This window comes from Carassius carassius, chromosome 19 (assembly GCF_963082965.1).
Source record: "Carassius carassius chromosome 19, fCarCar2.1, whole genome shotgun sequence".
Taxonomy (NCBI): Eukaryota; Metazoa; Chordata; class Actinopteri; order Cypriniformes; family Cyprinidae; genus Carassius; species Carassius carassius.
Window position 1 is genome coordinate 25,019,297 of NC_081773.1, and position 21,898 is coordinate 25,041,194.

At 39.9% G+C, this 21,898-nt stretch overlaps 1 protein-coding gene across 6 annotated transcripts in view; it reads left to right on the forward strand.

Annotated features, from left to right (window-relative positions):
* The window catches only part of LOC132095455 (striated muscle preferentially expressed protein kinase-like), a 58,827-nt gene that overhangs the window by 22,606 nt on the left and 14,323 nt on the right, over positions 1 to 21,898 (forward strand). For 2 of the 6 annotated variants that reach the window (XR_009422450.1, XR_009422449.1), the window contains exon 1: positions 10,968 to 11,899. The exons of the other annotated variants lie outside the window; for them this stretch is intronic. The gene's annotated coding sequence lies outside the window, so the exon portion shown is untranslated. Of the gene's footprint in view, positions 1 to 10,967; positions 11,900 to 21,898 lie in introns of those variants that run through there. 6 annotated transcript variants of the gene reach the window in all.

Sequence of the window (21,898 nt, forward strand, 5' to 3'; positions counted from 1 at the left end):
CAATTATGAACAACAAATTTGACAAATCTCTTCTCTGAATTGAAATTGTCAATAATTGTTCTAGTGGTGTTAATGTTGAAAGCTGTTCTGTGAAAGCTTTGGTTGGTTGGTTATCTTGCTTGGGACTTGTGGCACAGAATGTTTTATGACTTCCTTAGGAATTCGGCTCATGTTTCAAACACAGCCCTGATCGACTCTTTAATTTGTCTGGTTCAAGTCATTTCGGCTACTGTGGAATCTGGAATGTCAGTAAGGGAAAATGCAGTAAGGTTATCGCCTTAGATATCACTTTGTTGTTTTTCTTTTTGAGTGAGCAAAACAGATGAAACTGCTTACAGGACTTTTTAAATATTTTATTTTAGTTTGACCTTAAAAAGGCCAACTTAGGCATAGTATTACAGTAAAGCTTGAAGCATATTAAAGTACCATCTAAAAACCAAGGTTGTGCATGATTGATTTAAAACACTTGAGAATGCCTTTTAAATTTCAGCTTTATTTATTTATTTTAAAACTGAACTGATATTCAGAATTTTGCATAACCTCGTTAAATGATATTGTATGCACTGCTTAAAATACTAACTACTCACTTGGGATCAGGAAGATATCTTTTTAAACCGATTAATACTTTTATTTAGTAAAATGTTTTAATTTGACCAAAAGTGACAATTTTGAATTGTTACGAATGAAAGGTCAAATCTCTATTCAAAGAGTATTTCACAGAAAACGTACTCTGTTACTAAACGTAACCTCGGTTCTCTCTAGAAGAGCGAACGAGTACTGCGTCTTAGCTAAGACGCTACGGGAAAAGTCTCTTTTCACGAAATACTGAAGCAAAAAATTATCCTTAATTTTGCATTTTTGTAAAGCGCATTTGCAGCAGTACACAGCCATAGGCGAGACGGCTCGTTCGCTCATTGGCTTGTTCTGCGGCAACTGCACAGCCTATCGAGCGCGGGCTGATGCAACATCAGACCAATAATGTTGCTCCGCTCGTGATCGGGCCAGAACCAGCCAGTCGTCCAAATAATCCAGCACTCGCATGTCTCTGAGTCTGAGAGGAGCGAGCGCTGCATCCATGCACGGAGCCACGGAGGACTGTAAACTGGTATGCCTGGCCCTCGAAGGCGAATCTCAAATATCGCCTGTGGTTTGACGCTATCTGTATTTGAAAATACGCGTCCCTCAGATCTATTGACATGAACCAGTCCCCTCTGCGAATCTGCGCGAGGAGTTTCCTGGTCGTAAGCATTTTGAAACTGCACTTCATCAATGCCTTGTTCAGCTGTCTTAGATCCAGTATGGGTCTGAGACCCCCGTCTCTCTCGGGCACCAGAAAGTATCTGCTGTACAGCCCCCCCCTCGCTTTGAGCTCGAGACACAGGCTCTACAGCCCCTTTGCTCAACAGTTTTGATATTTCGGCCCGAAGTATGTGTGCTACTTCTGTTTTGACCGTAGTTTCGACGCGCGCTGAAAAGCGCGGAGGGCGTTGAAAAAACTGTAGCGAGTAACCTCTCTTTATAATGCTTAGCACCCAATCTGAAACCCCTGGAAGCGCTGACCATGCATCTGCATGAATGGCTAAGGGCTGGATGCGAAGCGCGCTCTGTTGACCGGGCAACGGCGGCGCTCGGGTGTGCTGCGCATTTGAGGCGGGGAGCGCGCTGATCACAGCGGGCAGATCGCTCCTCCTCGACCCCGTCCCGGCGCTTAACCGACTGGGGGAAGGCTGAGCAGGTCCCGTGGGACTCGATATGTCTGCGAGTAACTGTGGGCTGCATATGTGCACATTTACCACTTTCAACTCGCTGTCTGCCTGTGCAGAGCGTATGTGCACGGGCCTCGTTTTTACAGAAGCCACGCGGGGAGTGGGCACGTTTACTATGCGGCGCGCTCGACCGATCTGTGTCGATCTTATGTGCGCGAGCCCTGTGTGCAGGGCTGTGCTTACATGTGGAGATGGGCACTGAGGAGTGGGCATCGTCACTGCATTTATAGCACCATCGGCCGTGGCCGGACGAGCGTGCACGGGTTTTGTTTTTACAGAAACCACATGACGCGTGTGACATAGTAATTGTGGGCACTGAGGGGTGGGCACGCTTACTATGCAGTGTGCGCGATCGACTTGAGTCGCGTTTATGGGCGCAGGCCCTGTGTGCAGGGCTGTGCTTACATGTGGAGAAGGGCACTGAGCAGTGGGCATCGTCACTACATTTATAGCACCATCGGCCGTGGCCGGGACACCAGAAATTACACCTTTTTCGGGAAATATCTGGGTAGCCGTGATAACGGTTTTTGTGTACAGGCAAGCGGGCAACCGTACAGGCTTGCGCATTGCAAAAAACGCTGAAACAGTCACAATCTCTGGAACTGAAACAGCGGCGCGCTTAGGTGAGAGCCCGGCCACAGCGGAACTCGTACATAGGCGCTTCGATGAAGCAGCCATCGTGTGTAGTGCCGACGCAGCGTCATGCAGCATGCATGGATGGCTTTCCTAGGATGGCTTCGGGGCTCCCGGCCTCACCGTAATCCTCTGCCGCGGTCCCCGCGGCGCGGGGCGACGGCCGGTAGAGCGAGAACGGGGGTCTCGAGCTGCGTTGCTGAAGCTGTTGTGATAACGGCTTTTGTGTGCAGGCAAGCGGGCAACTGTGCAGGCTTGCGCATTGCTGAAAACGCTGAGACAGTCACAATTCCTGGAACTGAAACAGCGGCGCACTTGGGTGAGAGCTCGGCCACAGCGGAACTCGTACACCTGCGCTTCGATGAAGCAGCCATCGTTAGTAGTGCCGACGCAGCGTCACACAGCAGGCTTTAGATGGCAACACCGCTTTTGCCGCCGTCCAGCAGAGGGCGGACAAAGGTGCGTCGCTTTCGCCTGTTCCACCGGCGGAAGTGAGTGGTAGTTCCTGTTTTTAGCATCATCAGTGTGGAGAATGCTAGTGAGACAGACGAACGAGTTCGCGCTGAATATGGAGCGTTCCAAGCCTTCGCCACCTCTTCGTGAAGCTCAGGAAGAAATGAGGCGGGCTTTGAGAAGTATGCTCATTCGCCCGGGCTCCTTCTCGATGTCAGCTCGTCTGCTGGGCTTCTGAGCAGAAGGCGCGAGATCCTCGGAGCTCGCCCAGCCCTCACTGCCCGAAGCTAGCAGAGAGCGGGTGTCCTCTTCCCCCGATGCGGCCCTGAGATCGACTTCCTCGGACGACGCGCCGGCAAACAGCGGGCGCTGCCCACCGGGAAGCGATGCAGGGGGGGCCGGTGAAGCAGGGCGAACCGGCGAGCTCGGTTGAGCTGAAGACTGTTCCGGAATCCGCTGGAAGCGATGCTTTTACGGTGCCTCAGCGCAGCGGAGAATGCAGGCTCAGAGAAAAAGGCCAGGCGAGTCCTCAGAGTCACCATGGCAACAGCTCGCAGTGGGGGCATCCGCCGTCAGCGAGCGCGAGCGCTGCATGATCTTCACCCAGGCAGGAGACACAGATGACGTACCGGTCTCCCTCGCTGAGTGGGGCTCTGACGAGCCGCAGGAAGGCATCTTAAAAAAGACGCGAGCTCTTTTACGAGTGTGTGTCGCAGGGCGAACACACACACACACATAAAGAACAGCTTGGATATAACAGAATTGAAAGGATATAGGCGCCGGATAGCGCAGCAGGAACGGCAGTGGAAGGCAGCGATGCCAGCAGCTTCAGAATGGCTCGTCCTGCTGATGTGCTTTCTCAGACGGCGCTTGCTTCCTCCGTGATCCAGCGATGCGTGAGCTTCACTGAAGAGATGAAAAATCAGGTGAGTCAGCCTTTTCGAGCTCCTTTTATAGGTTGGGCCACACCCGTTTCGGCGGGAAGTGGCAAGAAGGGCGCAAAGCGCCCTTATTGGTCTGATGTTGCATCAGCCCGCGCTCGATAGGCTGTGCAGTTGCCGCAGAACAAGCCAATGAGCGAACGAGCCGTCTCGCCTATGGCTGTGTACTGCTGCAAATGCACTGTACAAAAATACAAAATTAAGGATAATTTTTTGCTTCAGTATTTCGTGAAAAGAGACTTTTCCCGTAGCGTCTTAGCTAAGACGCAGTACGAGAGAGCTCTCGTAAGAGAACCCATTCATTACAATAAACAGGGAGCCAATCAACAGACTCCCTGGAGTCCCCGCTCTCACTCCCAAGGCTTCAAAACACCAAAAACACTCTTTAAAGTGAAAGAGTAAATTTATTAAACAGAGGTAAATAAGGAGCAACATAAACTTCAGAAGGGGGAAAAGCCAAAACAAATTACAAAACAGAGCTAACTCATTTTAGAGATACTAACCTAGAAAAATAAACAAGAAAGAAAATACAAAAGCTTCCCTCCCTAATTATCATAACCAGGAGAAAACGAATAATAAATGAAAAAGGCACCCACCTCCCTACCATGCTCCAATTAGATAAGGATCAGGATTTAACAAAAAGAATCATAAATTAACAAAAGATAGTGGTTTACCTCAAAGGTCTCATAGCAATCATTTCACAAACACTATGGGCACCATGCTACATAAACAACACATTTGTCTTTAAGTCAATGAAGCCATGAGAGCAGGGAGCCATAGATCCATGGTTCAGGAGACTTAAATACAGCGCCAATCACTCCAGTCACCAATCAGGTCACTCGTTAGCAGCTTCACCTGTGAGTCATTACAGTGAGAGTAGCAAAAGAGAAAGAAAGAACACACCAGGGAATACACATCTTCCCCATGAACCACACAAAATACCACACTCCCACGTAACATGAATAAATAAATAAATAGAGGTATATATTGCTATTTTAGTAATTGCTGTGACTTCGGAATTTCAATTCATCAAATAATCCTGATAAATATGTATCCACAGAAATAAGAGAAAGTGAAAGTGACATACGGCCAAGTATGGTGACCCAACTCAGAATTCGTGCTCTGCTTTTAACCCATCCAAGGTCCACACACACAGCAGTGAACACACACACACACACACACACACACCTGGAGCAGTGGGCAGCCATTTATGCTGCAGCGCCCAGGGAGCAGTTGGGGGTTCGATGCCTTGCTCAAGGGCACCCAAGTCGTGGTATTGAAGTTGGAGAGAGGACTGTAAATGCACTCCCCCCACCTACAATTCCTGCTGGCCCGAGACTCAAACTCACAACCCTTCGATTGTGAGTCCGACTCTCTAACCATTAGGCCACGACTTCCCCAGTAGCACAACTGTTTTCAACAATGATAATCATGCTAAATTTTAGCACGAGATTTCTGAAGGATGATCTTTTTTTTCTCTGGAGTAAATTACATTTTAAAATATATTTAAATAGACAAGTCATTTTAAATCATAATACTATTTTACATTAGTGGTTTACTATCTTTTTTGTTTAAATAAATGAAGTCTTGTCATAAAAGACTTTTAAAATATTTTACGTATTGATTAAAATCTTTGTGTATAAATATGTTCATTCAGTACCATGGTATATATCGGAGTACAATATACATCTAATACCATAGTATTGCCACAGTGCTTTTTTTGTGAGAAATCAAAGCACAGAATTTTTCCATTCTTTAATGTTGTAAGAAACAAACCAGTTCTTGACTTGTCTCTTGACTGGTTTCCTCTAAAGCCTTTTTTTAATGTTCTCCCAGCCCAGTAATATTTGGACTCTTCCTGCTGCCTGGCGTGTTGCAAATGAATGTGTTCAGAGAGACAGAAGGCGGTTTATCTGCAGATCGTGTGTGTATGGAATGAATAAACTACTGCTGTCGCCTGTCTGAAGCACCATTGAAGACACTGATGGTGTCTGGCCACATCTTCCATTAGACAAGCCGGGGTGAGGACTAGGTTAAAAGAGAAAGTTTGTCTTCATTTACTCACCCTCAAGTCATTCCAAATCCTGGTACTATTTTCATTCTTCTCTAAAACCCAAAAGAAGACGTTAGGAAGAATGTCAGACCCTCTGTTTTATCCATTCATACTAATTCAAACTGAATGAACACAGGTGCTTCTTAACAATTAATTTTGTTTTATAGAACAAAGATGAGGAAATAATGACTTTTTTTATTTTACATTCAGCCTGAACTTCCTTTGCATGAGTCCCATTACAAGCACATACATAAATGTGCTGCAGAAGTCCCCATGCCCTGTGATTTATGTGACTTGTTCTTGTTAAATAGAGTCGTTTTGGTTATTACACAGTGCTTGTAGGGCTTCTGAAATTGCTGCACATTTCATTAGATGGTTCCCCAGGGAGAGGGGAATAGGAGGCCCTGCTGATCTAAGCATGGAGAGTTTGCAGTGGATGTGCAGTGGGAACTTGGGCCCTTACTGGAGGGACTGACTCCTGGAGGACGACTCAATGCTTGCTTTAATCACTTTCACATAACTCTCACATTGACTCTGTATAGTGTGCCTTTCACATTAAGATAGGAAGCCATTATTTCACTGCCCGCTGGGCATTTGCAGCTATGAGTGAAGAGTTTGTATGCCTGTTACTCAGAGTGGCTAAAATGAGTCATCATGGAAAACAAATTGCAAAGAGATGTAACAAAGCATTGATTTCAAGTTAATTATTTAAGGCTTTGTCTTCTGACTTTTACTGTGAGGTACAATGTTTGATCAAAAATGCAGTTAAAAAGTACTATTGTTATAAAATGTCAAAAATAACTTTTCTTTTTAAAATTTATTTAAAAATGTAATTCATGTGATGGCAAAGCTGAATTTTCAGCAGCCATTACACACGTCTTTCAGTGTCACATATGTTGATTTGGTGCTCAAGAAACACTTTGTTGTTATGAAATATATTTTATGAAAGCTGTCATTAAAAAAAACTTGGTTTGGAAGCCCATTTTCACCACAGAATAAAAAAAAAAAATTTGCAGTCAATTTTAATCTCCTTCTGATAAATTCTTAATTCTGACTTCTTCCTTGCAATTTGGGACATAAACTCGCCATTCTGAGGAAAAAAAGTTATAATTGCGAGATGTAAATGCAGAATTTCAGTTTTTGAGTTTATATCTTGCAATCCTGATATTTTTCTCTCTAATTTTTAAATTATCTAATTTTTGTTATTGTTAATGGCAACATTTTGTCTCACAATAGCGAGTTAACGTCTTGCAATTCTGAATTTTTTCTCAGAATTTCAATAAAAAGTCCAAATTGTGAAAGATTCAGAATTGCAAGAAAAGTCACAATTAGATTATTTATTTATTATTCCATGTTGCAAACATGAAATAGAAAATTGAAAAGAATATTCATTTGAAATATAATTTTTTTGTAACGTAGTATTTTACTTTCACTTTTAGTTTAATGCATCTTTGCTGAATAAAAGTATTCAGGTAAAACTTTAATTCATGGACGAATTCTCACTATTAACTTGTTGCTTATTATCATGCATATTACAAGAATAGTGGCTGTGTCTTAATAGTTATAAGGCAGATATTTTGCATGACCATATTCAACATCCCTCATCCTACCCAGTACTTAAACATAATAACTACCTTACTAACTATTCATAAGCAGTAATTAAAGGAGTTTTTCGAGGTAGACGTAATAGTTAATGGTTAGTTTATAGTGGAAATTGGACCTTAAAATGAAGTGTGACCAGTATTTCTTGAAGGGGTCATATGACGTTGCTAAAAAGAACATTATTTTGTGTATTTGGTGTAATGAAATGTCACCAATGTTTCACAACAAACACAGCATCTCAACAACATGGCGACAGCGGTAACAATACTACACAGATAATCAAAGTTACACCTTCGTTCTTTGCATGAACATTTGGGCGGTGTTATGCAAATCTTCCCACACAGTGACGTAGACGTGTTTAAACGAGGCGTTTTAGGAGGGAGTGGACAAGACTTCACTTTTAAATATAATATCTCTTTGGGTTTAAGACTTTAGTCTTTGCAACTTTAGTGATCTTACCTATTCACAAACAGCTTGTAACGCTCCAAAGAGAAAGGAAAACTTGAAATCGCATCATATGACCCCTTAAAAAATAAAAATTATATATATATAATGTAAAGTGGTGCTTAGTGTAAATGCTTATTGCATTTATACTAAAAAAAGAAAAGAAAACTGAATCAACCATGTTTATTGTTTTTAGTCTTGGAAATGTGTGCAAGCAATTTAATCCAACTCATCCTAGAGCTGTGTCTGAGCCCTCTTCTCGTAACTAAATCAGAAACATTGATATTCAGCATTATGATTCAATGTCTCAGCTAGTGTTAGTAAGGTATGTGGCAGTTTTACAGGTGAAAACAACACTGATGCGTGTGACACCTCGTGGAATAGAGTTGATCCTTATAATTGTTCTTAAGACCGATCGATGGGATCCATGAAACGGGGAAAAGAGAGAGCTGTACTGGTCCCTCAGATATTGACCACTGTCTGTCAGAGAGAATGAGAGTGGACTGAAGGGAGAGATAGAAGAAAGACACACAGAAAATGTGTTTAGAATGAGACTAGGTCAATTGGCAGTCTAGTTTGTAACGCTGCTGTTCACATCATTGAACAAACACCTCATATCTGAGAAAAACAGATTGAATCACAGACTCAGCATGAATTGGACTTCTAACTAGGGATGCAGTGCACCAATTTTACAAATTCTATACTGATGATCTGATCATTACTTTGATTTTAAGGTTCATTTTGTTAATGTTAGTTATTGCATTGAGTATCATGTATTAGTTAATGCATAATGTATGAACTATGAGCAACATTATTTTACAGCATTTATTAATCTAAGTTAATGTTGGTTTATAAATATACTATTGTTCATTGTAATTTAATGTCCATTTATAACAGCATAAATGATCATTTAACTTGAAATGCTTCCAATTAATTAGTATACACTACCAATCATAAATAAAACCATAAATTCTAAATGTTAAAATAAGGAGAAATTAACATGCATAATTTAATATATAGACAGATACAGATAAAGGAAATCTCATATTGAGCATCACATATTCTGATCCATTTACTTTTGTTATCTTATGTATTCCTGAGTGAAATGGGATATTTAATGAGGAAAACACGTACGACTGGCCTTTTATACATCAGGAATTGATTTTATCATGAAAAGGAAAGATTCAAAATGAGAAGGATTTGTGATATCAGATGAAAATGAGTGTTGTTTGAGGCAAGGCATGTTTGGGTAGAGATTACAAGACAAATATGTGGAATAATGTGCAGCAATCCTGATAAGGAATGTGCCTTGAGAATATAAATAAGATTTTGGCTTCAAATTATCTGTGATTAAATGGAAGAATAATATTTTTTAATGACCGTCCGACTAAACTAACATTAAAGTGGTTGTAAACCAATTAAGCTGTTATGTGTGCATTATAAATATACTGTATATCTAGACGATGTGCTTTTGTGCACCAGATACCCTTTTCAGTGCAGTGTTTGTAATATTATGCATGCTGGCTTAACATGCAATACATTAGAGCAAAAGGACCCAGGTGTGGACAACTCTACAGCAATGAAGGAAAACAACCGTCCACCTGGGTTGTTATGAACATGAGCAGAGACAGCTAATGAGAATGAATAAGGGAATGTGTCAGGTGTCTGGCTCTCTCAAAACACCCTTGATGCTCTGCCTCAGCAGGCGTCAGCCTCTATAATGAGAGCAGTTCGGCTATGAAGAATGGCAATCCATTTCAGTGGCCACGTCACGTAGACCACAGTCTGTTTCTCAATGTTTTTTTCAAGTGTGATTTTGTTGTATGACATCCATTTGCTGCTGTAACGGTACAGATCATGTGCTCTCGGGAAATAAAAGAGCTCAAAATCAATGTGTCTCTCTCAGACCCCCTTGCTAACATAGCAGGTGTGTGATTCTATAATTCATGATTTCATTATGCAAAGCTGCACATGATTGCCTCAGTCTTCTCATTAAAGATATTTGATATCTGTCCAAGGGATGTAAATTCTAATAAATCTTTTAATAAACCTAAATGCATTAATTAGTTTAAACTATTGGAGAAGGAAATGAGAGGAATGAGTAGATGGGTTAGGGCATGATGATATACACTCTTAAAAATAAAGGTGCTTAAAAGGTTCTTCACAGCAATGCCATAGAAGAACCATTTGTGGTTCCACAAAGAACTATCTCTTTCTTACCTTTTTATAATCCGAAGAACCTTCTTTCATCACAAAGATGGTTCTTCAGATGTTAAAGGCTCTTTATGGGACCATTTAGACAAAAAGGTGGTTCTATGGCATCGTGTAGCACCTTTATTTTTTAGAGTGTACTATGCAACAGTATTAACGTGTGCTGATGTATCATTTATACCTTGGTCGATATTTTTTCCTGAAGCTGTCAGATGGAAAGGACTGCTTTACAATGTTTACAGGTCATAGCCATGTGGAAATATGGAGTAATGTCAAGCATGACATTCCCCAAACAAGTCGAGTTAAGGATTGAATTGCTGTGTAAGGTGCTTTAAGTTTCTAGTTCTTTATTAATTGATTTAAATGGATAAGTGGAAGAGACTAACAAGAAAAAGAACTGCTTTGGGGTTCCAGGTGGGAAGGATTCAATTGGTGAACCATATTAAACCAAATGATCTGTTTTTTTCTCAACAACACCATAGCAATGTATTAAGCACAGCTCTCACGGTAGTGACGTTCTGTTGGTATAATCTGAAGTCTTTCACCATCATGAACAAATTCTCAATCATGTAGATTTCTTTTGAAATGACTGGATTTTGTCTGCGAAAATTTGCAGAGCATGACCACTCCTTTAGCCTCGAGAAGAAACCGAGTTTAAATTGGTTACTGCTTCTAAGCAACAATTCAATTTTTTTTTTGATATAATCACAAATTTTTATTTACATGCTAAGTCATTTTATTTAAAAACAAACAAATAAATGAAGCCTATATATTTTATGATTTTGTTCATACCACCCACCTGTACCTTGGGGTTTAAGAAGGCGAAGAGACAAAAATTATTTTAAAAATGTGCTGCTGGTGGGTAGCAAAAAGGCACCATAGACTGGAAGCTGCTCTGACGTCACGGGCATTGATCCTGAATATAAAACGAAGGCAGTTGGTGAGGAGACTCCTGACTGGAGCTGCTGCTGGGCATGAGAGACACGTTCAGCCTCGGTGCACAACAGAACGAGAAAGTGAGGTGGAGAAAAGGGGAAAAAAACTAAACGGGACATGATAACGGATTTGCCAACTGGCATCCCTGAGTGCAAGGCTCAATAGGACTGAATCATTCTATTTCTCTCACTCAATCTGTCCATATTTCCCTTCCTTTCTCTTTTTGTCTTTCTCCCCTCCCTTCCCCCGAAACGGTGCAGGGTAGTGGTTTCTCTCCCTTTCTCGCTCTTGCTCGCTCTCTCTCTCTGCTTACCTCTCCACACACACAGTCCTTCGCTTGCTGCTGCTGGTTGAGTTTATTATTCTGCGCTCTTATTGGTCAACTCTCGATCGAGGGTTTAGAGCCAGCTCTGATTTTTTTTGCCTCTGGGAATCTTCAAGCACTGAGGAGGTGCCGTCTGCTAGGTTCTTTTTTTCTCAAACGGTTTTTGTTCTGGTGTTAGTTTGAGCAGCTGCCTAAATTGAAAGAACAACATCTGCAGCAGAACAACTTTGTAATACAGAACTGAGTTTTTAGGGAGTATGCTCAGAAAAATCAAGTTGATGAGAGAGAAGTTTTGCTCTCAGAGAAATTTCACCAGGTGAATTGCCAATCAGCTGGGTACGTTTCCTCTCTCAAGTGGCTTTTTCAGCAGTCCAAGCTGGATTCAGATCATGCTACCGATACGATCAGGTCACAACCGGGTCTGACCGTGAATCCCCAGCTCCCAGAAAACGTCACTCCCACCTCGGTTAAACGCAACAAAAAACCAGGATTACTCCAAGCCATGAAGAAAATCTGGTCCAAGAAACGCTTTCAGGTGAGTCCTTGCATGCCTTATTATTATTACCTTGCATGCTGACTCATAACTGACTGGGAGTTTGACCCATATGTGTGGGTTTTTGTCATTCAGTGAGTTCTGTCTGAGGGAGGCTTGACCCAGTTCCCTCCTTTAGGGCTGTTAGCACTCATTCCCACTCCTGCGCCCCACCCTTTTCTTGTAAACAAACGGCACCCATCTGGCTAATTGCGTGAGGATGATTACAGATGAATAGGTGAATGTCCATGGCTCATTAAACCCCATCTTATTCGGATGCATTCTGGGATTCAACAGAGACAAAGGTGGCAGCCCCTTGGGTGCTTTGCTGTCACATCTTAAGTGGTCCTTCTCAAGGAATATGAAATCCAAGATTGTTTATCACAGCAAAGTTTCATTTTGAAATCCTGTATTGGATATGGGACTCGTATTGTTAGATTTTGCACCACTATACAGAAGACATATGGCAAGTCAGCATGTAGGTTGTTTCCTTGTCCAAGTGCAATAAAACAGAAATGCTTGTAGCAGCAACCTATTTTTCCCTGATGCATACTTCTAGGGATCTGTAGGATCATAAATTTGACGACCTCACACTTTAGTGCATTAACAGGAAGATTTTTTACATCATGACCATCAGCTAAAATGATTACATTTGTAGTCTTTTTTTTCACTACATTCAATACATACTGCAACCAAACAGCTTCACATCAGCAGCCTGTTATTGCACTCCAAAACAAGATGCCTGTTGAAATTCCACTGCCAAGACATTGCTGTGTGGATGGTAAGGTGTTTTCAGTGGGTTGCTAGGTGGCTATTTACTGGTCCAAGACAAAAAAGTTGCTTTGGTTGTTTTGGTTCAAACTCACGTTGTTCCAAAATCTGAATGCATTTATTTTAGTCTCTTCATTTAAATTTTCTTGAAACAACACACACAATGTCACAAACATAGCCACTATACAGGAAAAATATGACATCTAGCACCCTTATCTGTACATAACTTTGGAGCCAAGAACATTGAAGCATTATATCAGAACACCCCCCCCCCCTTTCCCCCTCCAAAAAAAAAAAGGTGTAGAAGATTACTTCACATGCTTTACAATCAGGAATGTTGTACATAAGAAACAGAGTGTTAATATAGAATCTTTTATCCTAATGGACGTCAACAATGGATATTTAAATAGTGTACATTTCAGCAGTTTCATTAAAAGACATGTAGCCCAAAATCTTATTGGTTTCCAGATAATGATGAAAATTGATAATTTATCTTTTAATATCTTCCAAATGTAACATATTTCCCAGTTCCCTTGCCCACATCTCAAAAGCAGGGACAGAATCTGCTTTCCACATCTGTAAGAGCAGTTTTTTTGCAGGTAACATGCCGCGCGAAATGACTTGTGTTTGATGTTTACTACAAAAGGTATTTTCTGCCCCTAAAAGTCCAATACGAGGCTCAGGCTCCATTTCAAAAAGAGATTTAAATATTCATTTCCAAAATGGCTGAATTTTATTACATGACCATAAAGAATGAAACAGGGTGCCTGTTTTACACTTACAGAGTGGAGAAATCATGGGATAAAATTTAAGAAGTTTTAATGCAGGATAATGAAGCCTATGAATGACCTTGAACTGAATCAAATTATGTCTAGCATTTACAGAACATGTACTGTATGTACATTTCTCAAGCACTCATCCCATATGTTTTTATGAATATTAAAACACGTTTCCTCTTCCCAATCATGTTTTACTTTTTGAGTGTTATTGTCCACCATTTCTACCAATAAGCTGTAAAAATTTGACACAGTACCACTTGCAAAAAAGAAGATATTGTTATTTTGCATACTTTATGCATGCATATGGTAAAAGTCAAAGTGGGCAAATGTTCTTTATTTTTGTATTCTGTAGAAAAATAAATGCATACAGATTTAGAACAACATTAGGGTGTATAGATGATAACATTTTTGGTCAAATTGTTCCTTTAAATGGCAAATTGTAATATAATGGCTTGGCAAACACCACTAATGACACTAATGATGGTCGGGTCAAAATGCAAACCATCCCCTCCCTGGATGGCACATAAAGTGAAAATAAACAATCTGCACACCACCGCGTTGCCATTGGTTTTAAACGCATGAAAGTTTCCATCTTTTACCAATATGTCATTGTGACATTTTACAGGTGAGAGCAGGACAAACTCTTACAGTACCCCTCTTCCTCTTAGGTTGAATCCTTGTGAAGATGAAAGGAAAAGTGGGTGTGAAGGAGAGGAGAGGGGGATGGGTGAAAGAAAAAGATAATTGGATCTTAGTCGGCAGACGGAGACAGGCGGGTGGATGGGGCAGAGATTTAGTTTAGAGACCAGACGTATACCGAACAGGTGGCTGAGTCATAGTTTCAGATGTAGGTTAAATGGTAGTTTTATTTTCTATGCTGTCATGTGAATAATATGTAATTATTTCATCCCTCCATTTGATGTGTTTTAGGGAGGGATCGCTTTGCTGCTAGTAAAGGGTAACTAGATTCACATATCCTAACTCATATACCAGTGCTTGCAAGGCAGCAAAACAAGATAGTATTCAATATTCAAGATACTGTTGTTATCACCCTCAGCACACATCTTGTTTGCTGTTAGCTATGTCCAAAACCCGAAAAGTCTTGTTTTGCAGCCAGTATTCTGCAGTATGAAGAGGTGTCTCAAAACAGTATTTGCATAATCTTGTTTACCAAGAGTTTTTTACATAGAATCATAGATGACTCCTTTACTACCTGGGATCTCACAATCCTATGTATGTTTGCTTGGTGGAAAGAATAAAAAATGGTGTCTGATGGTGTGAAGAAGGCTAATTTATCAACATATGAATCAAGTTCTACTGGGAAATAAACACTTTAGGCACTTCAGTATTGGCTTGGATTTCTCTAAAGCCCATTTTTAATTTGTTCTAGCCCATTAAACATGACATTATGGTTTGAAAGCCTGTCTGAAATCAGTTTCCTTAAAAGGTGTCTTCATACAAAAATGCTGTCTGTAAATTAACTGACTGACTGGAGAGAGAGCAAGGCAGTTGGATTTGGTTTCATATGCAGCCATCATCTTTGTGCAGTGTCTATAAATTATTAAATATATGCAAGAAAGACAAGATTAATCATAATTTAGTATACAAATGTGAGAAATAGGATCAATTGCAGAGTTATTTTCCTGAACACTCTTTAATCTTGAAAATTAAGTCTTAAATTATATTTGAAAGTGAAAAAAGCAAGGCACAGTTAATCTCAAATTTCTTAAAGAGCTCTCTTGAAATGCACTGCACAATGTAAAACATACATTGGAAGAAAACACTTCAATACTAAATACTACCTTAAAACTTCACTTAAGGTACTAAAATTTGTTTGTATGGGTAGATAAGGCACAAATGTGTCCCATTGGTGCTGCTCCAGTCAATGTCAATGTCACCTTTATTTATATAGCGCTTTAAACAAAATACATTGCGTCAAAGCAACTGAACAACATTCATTAGGAAAACAGTGTCAATAATGCAAAAATGATAGTTAAAGGCAGTTCATCATTGGATTCAGTTATGTCATCTCTGTTCAGTTAAATAGTGTCTGTGCATTTATTTGCAATCAAGTCAACGATATCGCTGTAGATGAAGTGTCCCCAACTAAGCAAGCCAGAGGCGACAGCAGCAAGGAACCGAAACTCCATCGGTGACAGAATGGAGAAAAAAACCTTGGGAGAAACCAGGCTCAGTTGGGGTGCCAGTTCTCCTCTGACCAGACGAAACCAGTAGTTCAATTCCAGGCTGCAGCAAAGTCAGATTGTGCAGAAGAATCATCTGTTTCCTGTGGTCTTGTCCTGGTGCTCCTCTGAGACAAGGTCTTTACAGGGGATCTGTATCTGGGGCTCTAGTTGTCCTGGTCTCCGCTGTCTTTCAGGGATGTAGAGGTCCTTTCTAGGTGCTGATCCAGCATCTGGTCTGGATACGTACTGGATCCGGGTGACTGCAGTGACCCTCTGATCTGGACACAGACTGGATCTGGTGGCCACGGTGACCTCGGAACAAGAGAGAAACAGACAAATATTAGTGTAGATGCCATTCTTCTAATGATGTAGCAAGTACATAGGTTGTTATGGGAAGTGTTTCCGGTTCCGGTTTACCTAATTAATGCAGCCTAAAAATCCTTTAACGGATTTGGATAATAAAAGCATATTAGTATGTTATGTGTATGCCAGGTTAAAGAGATGGGTCTTTAATCTAGATTTAAACTGCAAGAGTGTGTCTGCCTCCCGAACAATGTTAGGTAGGTTATTCCAGAGTTTGGGCGCCAAATAGGAAAAGGATCTGCCGCCTGCAGTTGATTTTGATATTCTAGGTATTATCAAATTGCCTGAGTTTTGAGAACGTAGCGGACGTAGAGGATTATAATGTAAAAGGAGCTCATTCAAATACTGAGGTGCTAAACCATTCAGGGCTTTATAAGTAATAAGCAATATTTTAAAATCTATGCGATGCTTGATAGGGAGCCAGTGCAGTGTTGACAGGACCGGGCTTATATGGTCATACTTCCTGGTTCTAGTAAGAACTCTTGCTGCTGCATTTTGGACTAGCTGTAGTTTGTTTACTAAGCGTGCAGAACAACCACCCAATAAAGCATTACAATACTCTAACCTTGAGGTCATAAATGCATGGATTAACATTTCTGCATTTGAAGAGTTTGGTTCCAAAACGCGATAAACGCCAATTTTGAAAAAAACGAGTTACCGCCAAAACAAGCTCCCCATTGACTCTCTATTCAAAGTTCGATAATCAGTTTTTAACAAAACGCGATATCCGCCGTGTTTCGCTGCCCTGTTTCTTCCCTTTTTTCTCAAACAGAGACAAACGCCAGTCCTGTTTTTCCGCAAAGCCCTACAGTTCCCTTCGACCAATCACCGCGCACCATTCCATGACGCAAACTGTCATGGCGGCACCCTGTCAGTAGACGCCGGTAAACACTCGCCTCAGACTTTTAAGTTTTTATATAGGTAATAAAATGAATAACTTTGATGGTATTGAGGAGCCAGTGGTCGTGTCGTCTGTGGGAAAGAAGCGGAAGCCGTCAAAAGACAACCACGAAAGGGAAGTCAGAAAGAGAGTCAGAAACTCAGGCGGTGGCAAAATACCGGCGATTGCTTGTTCTCACAGTGAATCAAAAAACTTTTGTCATGCCGACAAACTGACAGCTGACGATCTTATAAAAAACTTCGACACTCTCTACTGTCATACCACGAAGGCCGAACAAGACCAAGCAATTTTACGCCTGATAACAGTAAAACGGGTACAGCGAAGACGTCCCAAGGTGGCAATTGAAGATGCACAGAAGGAGAGGGAGGTCACGAACGATTACTACTTGCTCTCCAAGGATCATCTCACGAAGGTTCAGAAACAAAATTTTGCTCTAATGTTACATATGAGTTCAGGATGAATTTGAAATGTTGCTATTAACAGCATTAATATAAGACTGAAATGAATGCAATCTGAAAAAGGCAGCGAGATGAATGTACTTTTAAAAATTGGTTTAATGGCTTAATATAAGTGATGTTGTTCAAGTTTTGGGGTTTGTCATATGTATAGACAGCCTTTCCTTGTTATTTATTGTTATGTCTTTGCTCAATTTCATACAGAAAGTGAGTTTTTGTTGATGAAATGGATTTGTAGCATTTTGGGGAAAAACGTGTTATGGATATATTGCATTTTGGAGAAAAAAAAATGTCTTTGTTTAATAAATGTTTAAAATCAAAATATGGATTTGATTTTTTTATGTTATTACAAACTCATAATGATATATTACAGTTTGAAACAGAAAATAACAGTTTTCATACAAACAGTCTTTTGGGAAAGAAAATGCCTTTTTTCTCAATTTAACAATTTTGGATTTATAGCGTTTTGGAACCAAACTCTTCATTTGACATTGAGAGCATAGGCCGTAATCTAGATATATTTTTGAGATGGAAAAATGCAGTTTTACAAATGCTAGAAACGTGGCTTTCTAAGGAATGATTGCGATCAAATAGCACACCTAGGTTCCTAACTGATGACGAAGAATTGACAGAGCAACCATCAAGTCTTAGACAGTGTTCTAGGTTATTACAAGCAGAGTTTTAGGTCCTATAATTAACACCTCTGTTTTTTCAGAATTTAGCAGTAAGAAATTTCTCGTCATCCAGTTTTTTATATCGACTATGCAATCCATTAGTTTTTCAAAATGTTGTGTTTCACCGGGCTGCGAAGAAATATAGAGCTGAGTATCATCAGCATAACAGTGAAAGCTAACACCATGTTTCCTGATGATATCTCCCAAGGGTAACATATAAAGCGTGAAGAGTAGCGGCCCTAGTACTGAGCCTTGAGATACTCCATACTGCACTTGTGATCGATAGGATACATCTTCATTCACTGCTACGAACTGATGGCGGTCATATAAGTACGATTTAAACCATGCTAATGCACTTCCACTGATGCCAACAAAGTATTCAAGTCTATGCAAAAGAATGTTGTGGTCAATTGTGTCAAACGCAGCACTAAGATCCAATAAAACTAATAGAGAGATACACCCACGATCAGATGATAAGAGCAGATCATTTGTAACTCTAAGGAAAGCAGTCTCAGTACTATGATACGGTCTAAATCCTGACTGGAAATCCTCACATATACCATTTTTCTCTAAGAAGGAATATAATTGTGTGGATACCACCTTTTCTAGTATCTTGGACAGAAAAGGGAGATTCGAGATTGGTCTATAATTAACTAGTTCTTTGGGGTCAAGTTGTGGTTTTTTGATGAGAGGCTTAATAACAGCCAGTTTGAAGGTTTTGGGGACATATCCTAATGACAATGAGGAATTAATAATAGTCAGAAGAGGATCTATGACTTCTGGAAGCACCTCTTTCAGGAGCTTAGATGGTATAGGGTCTAACATACATGTTGTTGGTTTAGATGATTTAACAAGTTTATACAATTCTTCCTCTCCTATGGTAGAGAATGAGTGGAACTGTTCCTCAGGGGGTCTATAGTGCACTGTCTGATGTGATACTGTAGCTGACGGCTGAATGGTTGCAATTTTATCTCTAATAGTATCGATTTTAGAAGTAAAGTAGTTCATAAAGTCATTACTGCTGTGGTGTTGGGAAATGTCAACACTTGTTGAGGCTTTATTTTTCGTTAATTTAGCCACTGTATTGAATAAATACCTGGGGTTATGTTTGTTTTCTTCTAAAAGAGAAGAAAAGTAATCGGATCTAGCAGTTTTTAATGCTTTTCTGTAGGATATGTTACTTTCCCGCCAAGCAATACGAAATACCTCTAGTTTTGTTTTCCTCCAGCTGCGCTCCATTTTTCGGGCTGCTCTCTTTAGGGTGCGAGTATGCTCATTATACCATGGTGTCAAACTGTTTTCCTTAACCTTCCTTAAGCGTAAAGGAGCAACTTTATTTAAAGTGCTAGAAAAGAGAGAGTCCATAGTTTCTGTTACATCATCAAGTTGTTCTGAGGTTTTGGATATGCTCAGGAATTTGGTTACATCAGGAAGATAACTTAAAAAGCAGTCTTTTGTGGTAGAAGTGATGGTTCTTCCATACTTGTAACAAGAAGTAGAATTTACAATTTTGGCTATATGAATTTTGCAAAGAACTAAATAATGATCTGAGATATCATCACTTGGCTGAATAATTTCAACACCATCAACATCAATTCCATGTGACAGTATTAAATCTAGAGTATGATTTCGACAATGAGTAGGTCCTGAAACGTGTTGTCTAACACCAATAGAGTTCAGAATGTCTATAAATGCTGATCCCAATGCATCGTTTTCATTATCAACATGGATATTAAAATCACCAACTATTAAAACTTTATCTGCAGCCAGAACTAACTCGGATGTAAAATCACCAAACTCTTTAATAAAGTCTGTATGGTGCCCTGGTGGCCTGTATACAGTAGCCAGTACAAACATAACAGGGGATTTATCATTAACATTTGTTTCTTTGGATAATGTTATATGAAGTACCATGACTTCAAACGAGTTATACTTGTAGCCTGCCCTCTGAGAAATCCAGAAAACGTTGTTATAAATTGAAGCAACACCTCCATCTTTGCCTTTTAGACGTGGCTCATGTTTATAACAGTAATCTTGGGGGGTGGACTCATTTAAAATAATGTAATCATCAGGTTTTAGCCAGGTTTCTGTTAAACAGAGTACATCTATATTATGATCAGTGATCATATTTACAAAAAGTGTTTTCGTAGAAAGGGATCTGATATTCAATAAGCCAAGCTTTATCATTTGTTTATCCATATTGCTTCTGTTTTTTATTTGTTGAACCTCAATTAAATTGTTAATCTTAACTTGGTTTGGACGTTTTTTGTATTTTCTAGTTCGGGGAACAAACACAGTCTCTATAGTGTGATATCTAGGTGAAAGAGTCTCTATGTGCTGAGAATTAACTGACCTCTGTGACGGGAGAAACTAATGGTAAAATTTTTCTGACCTTGTGAACTGCAACCAATTTACCATCAATTTGAAACCTCAGATTAACATTAAGCATTTAGAACGAACCTTTGGCCAGCATGATGTTTGAGTAATATCAATATAGTGGCCATATACCAGTGTAGAGGGGCCCGTGAATTACGTGAGCTCCGACTGTTTTTTCTAAACCTGCCCTGCTGACTCAAAAGCATTAGGGAATGCAATGGGTAGCTGAGAGAGATGTGTTCCTTAAGGTGTGAAGTGATTCACATGCTGCATTGGCAGGAGTAATGAAAAGTTAGATCGGGTGAGATTGAAATAGCCCACACTCTCAGGGCTGAAAGAGTGGAGTTAGAGCAGAAGGCAGATACCATAACCCAGATTAAATAGTGCCTGGCAGCATTCATCAGACTTCAGTCTGAGCCTAACCTGTCAACATATAAATTACCTGGTGATCAAGAAGGTAAAAATGATGCATCTAAACGTCCAGAGCCGTTACCTTGAGTTGCTTGATTCATCCAGTATGAAAGCCTGTGGTGTGGGCTGACAAGAAAAATAATTGGAGCTCTCCAAGGTCTGAAGATTTAGAGTGGCTAGAAAAAGACAACAAACGCAGCTTTGTTTCATTCGGGTGATGTTGTTTTGGTGCCAACTAATGACTGCATCATATTTTTAAAACATTTTATAGCCCTTTTCTGAAACAATTGAGATAATTTCTACTTTAAAAAGAGTTTGGCATTAGCATATTGCTAAGCTAATGATACACACAAATATTAGGTAAAATGTTAAGTTTTAATGGATTTAAGTATTTTATTATGAATATTATTCAGTATTGAATACAATTTTTGACATAATTAGAATTTTTCATCAATATTTTTATTATTAAATTGAGCTTATTTTAATGCATTTTGTGATAGATTTAACTGTTGTGGTCAAAATTGTTCTGTTCAAAATTAAATTAAATTTATGCATTTAGCAGATGCTTTTATCCAAAGCGATTTACAGTGCATTCAGGCTATCAATTTTTACATATCGTGTGTTCCCGGGGAATCGAACCCCCAACATTGTGCTTTATTGGGCAGTGCTCTACCAATTGAGCTACAGGAACACTAATTAAAGGAATTTAAAGGAATTAAATGTAAATGTTATTTTTGACATTTCTTCTGATTTGCCCAGAATGCCAACATCTTGGATTATTGTTTTAATTGATCTTGTAATGCATTTGGAATGTTAAGGCATTGCAATTCCCTTCATAATGAAGTATGCATGCAATTTTGGCCAAAACAACACTGTAAAAAATAATCCTGTAAAAAAACAGTAAAATACTGGCAGCTGTGGTTGCCATTATCATACTGTTAAAATACGGTGTGTTACTGTTTTTGAAATTAACAGCTAAATACCGTTTTGACAACTACAGTATAAAACTGTAATTTTACAGCCTGGTATTTAACAGCTATATGCTGTAGTTGTCAAAACAGTATTTAGCTGTTAATTTCAAAAACA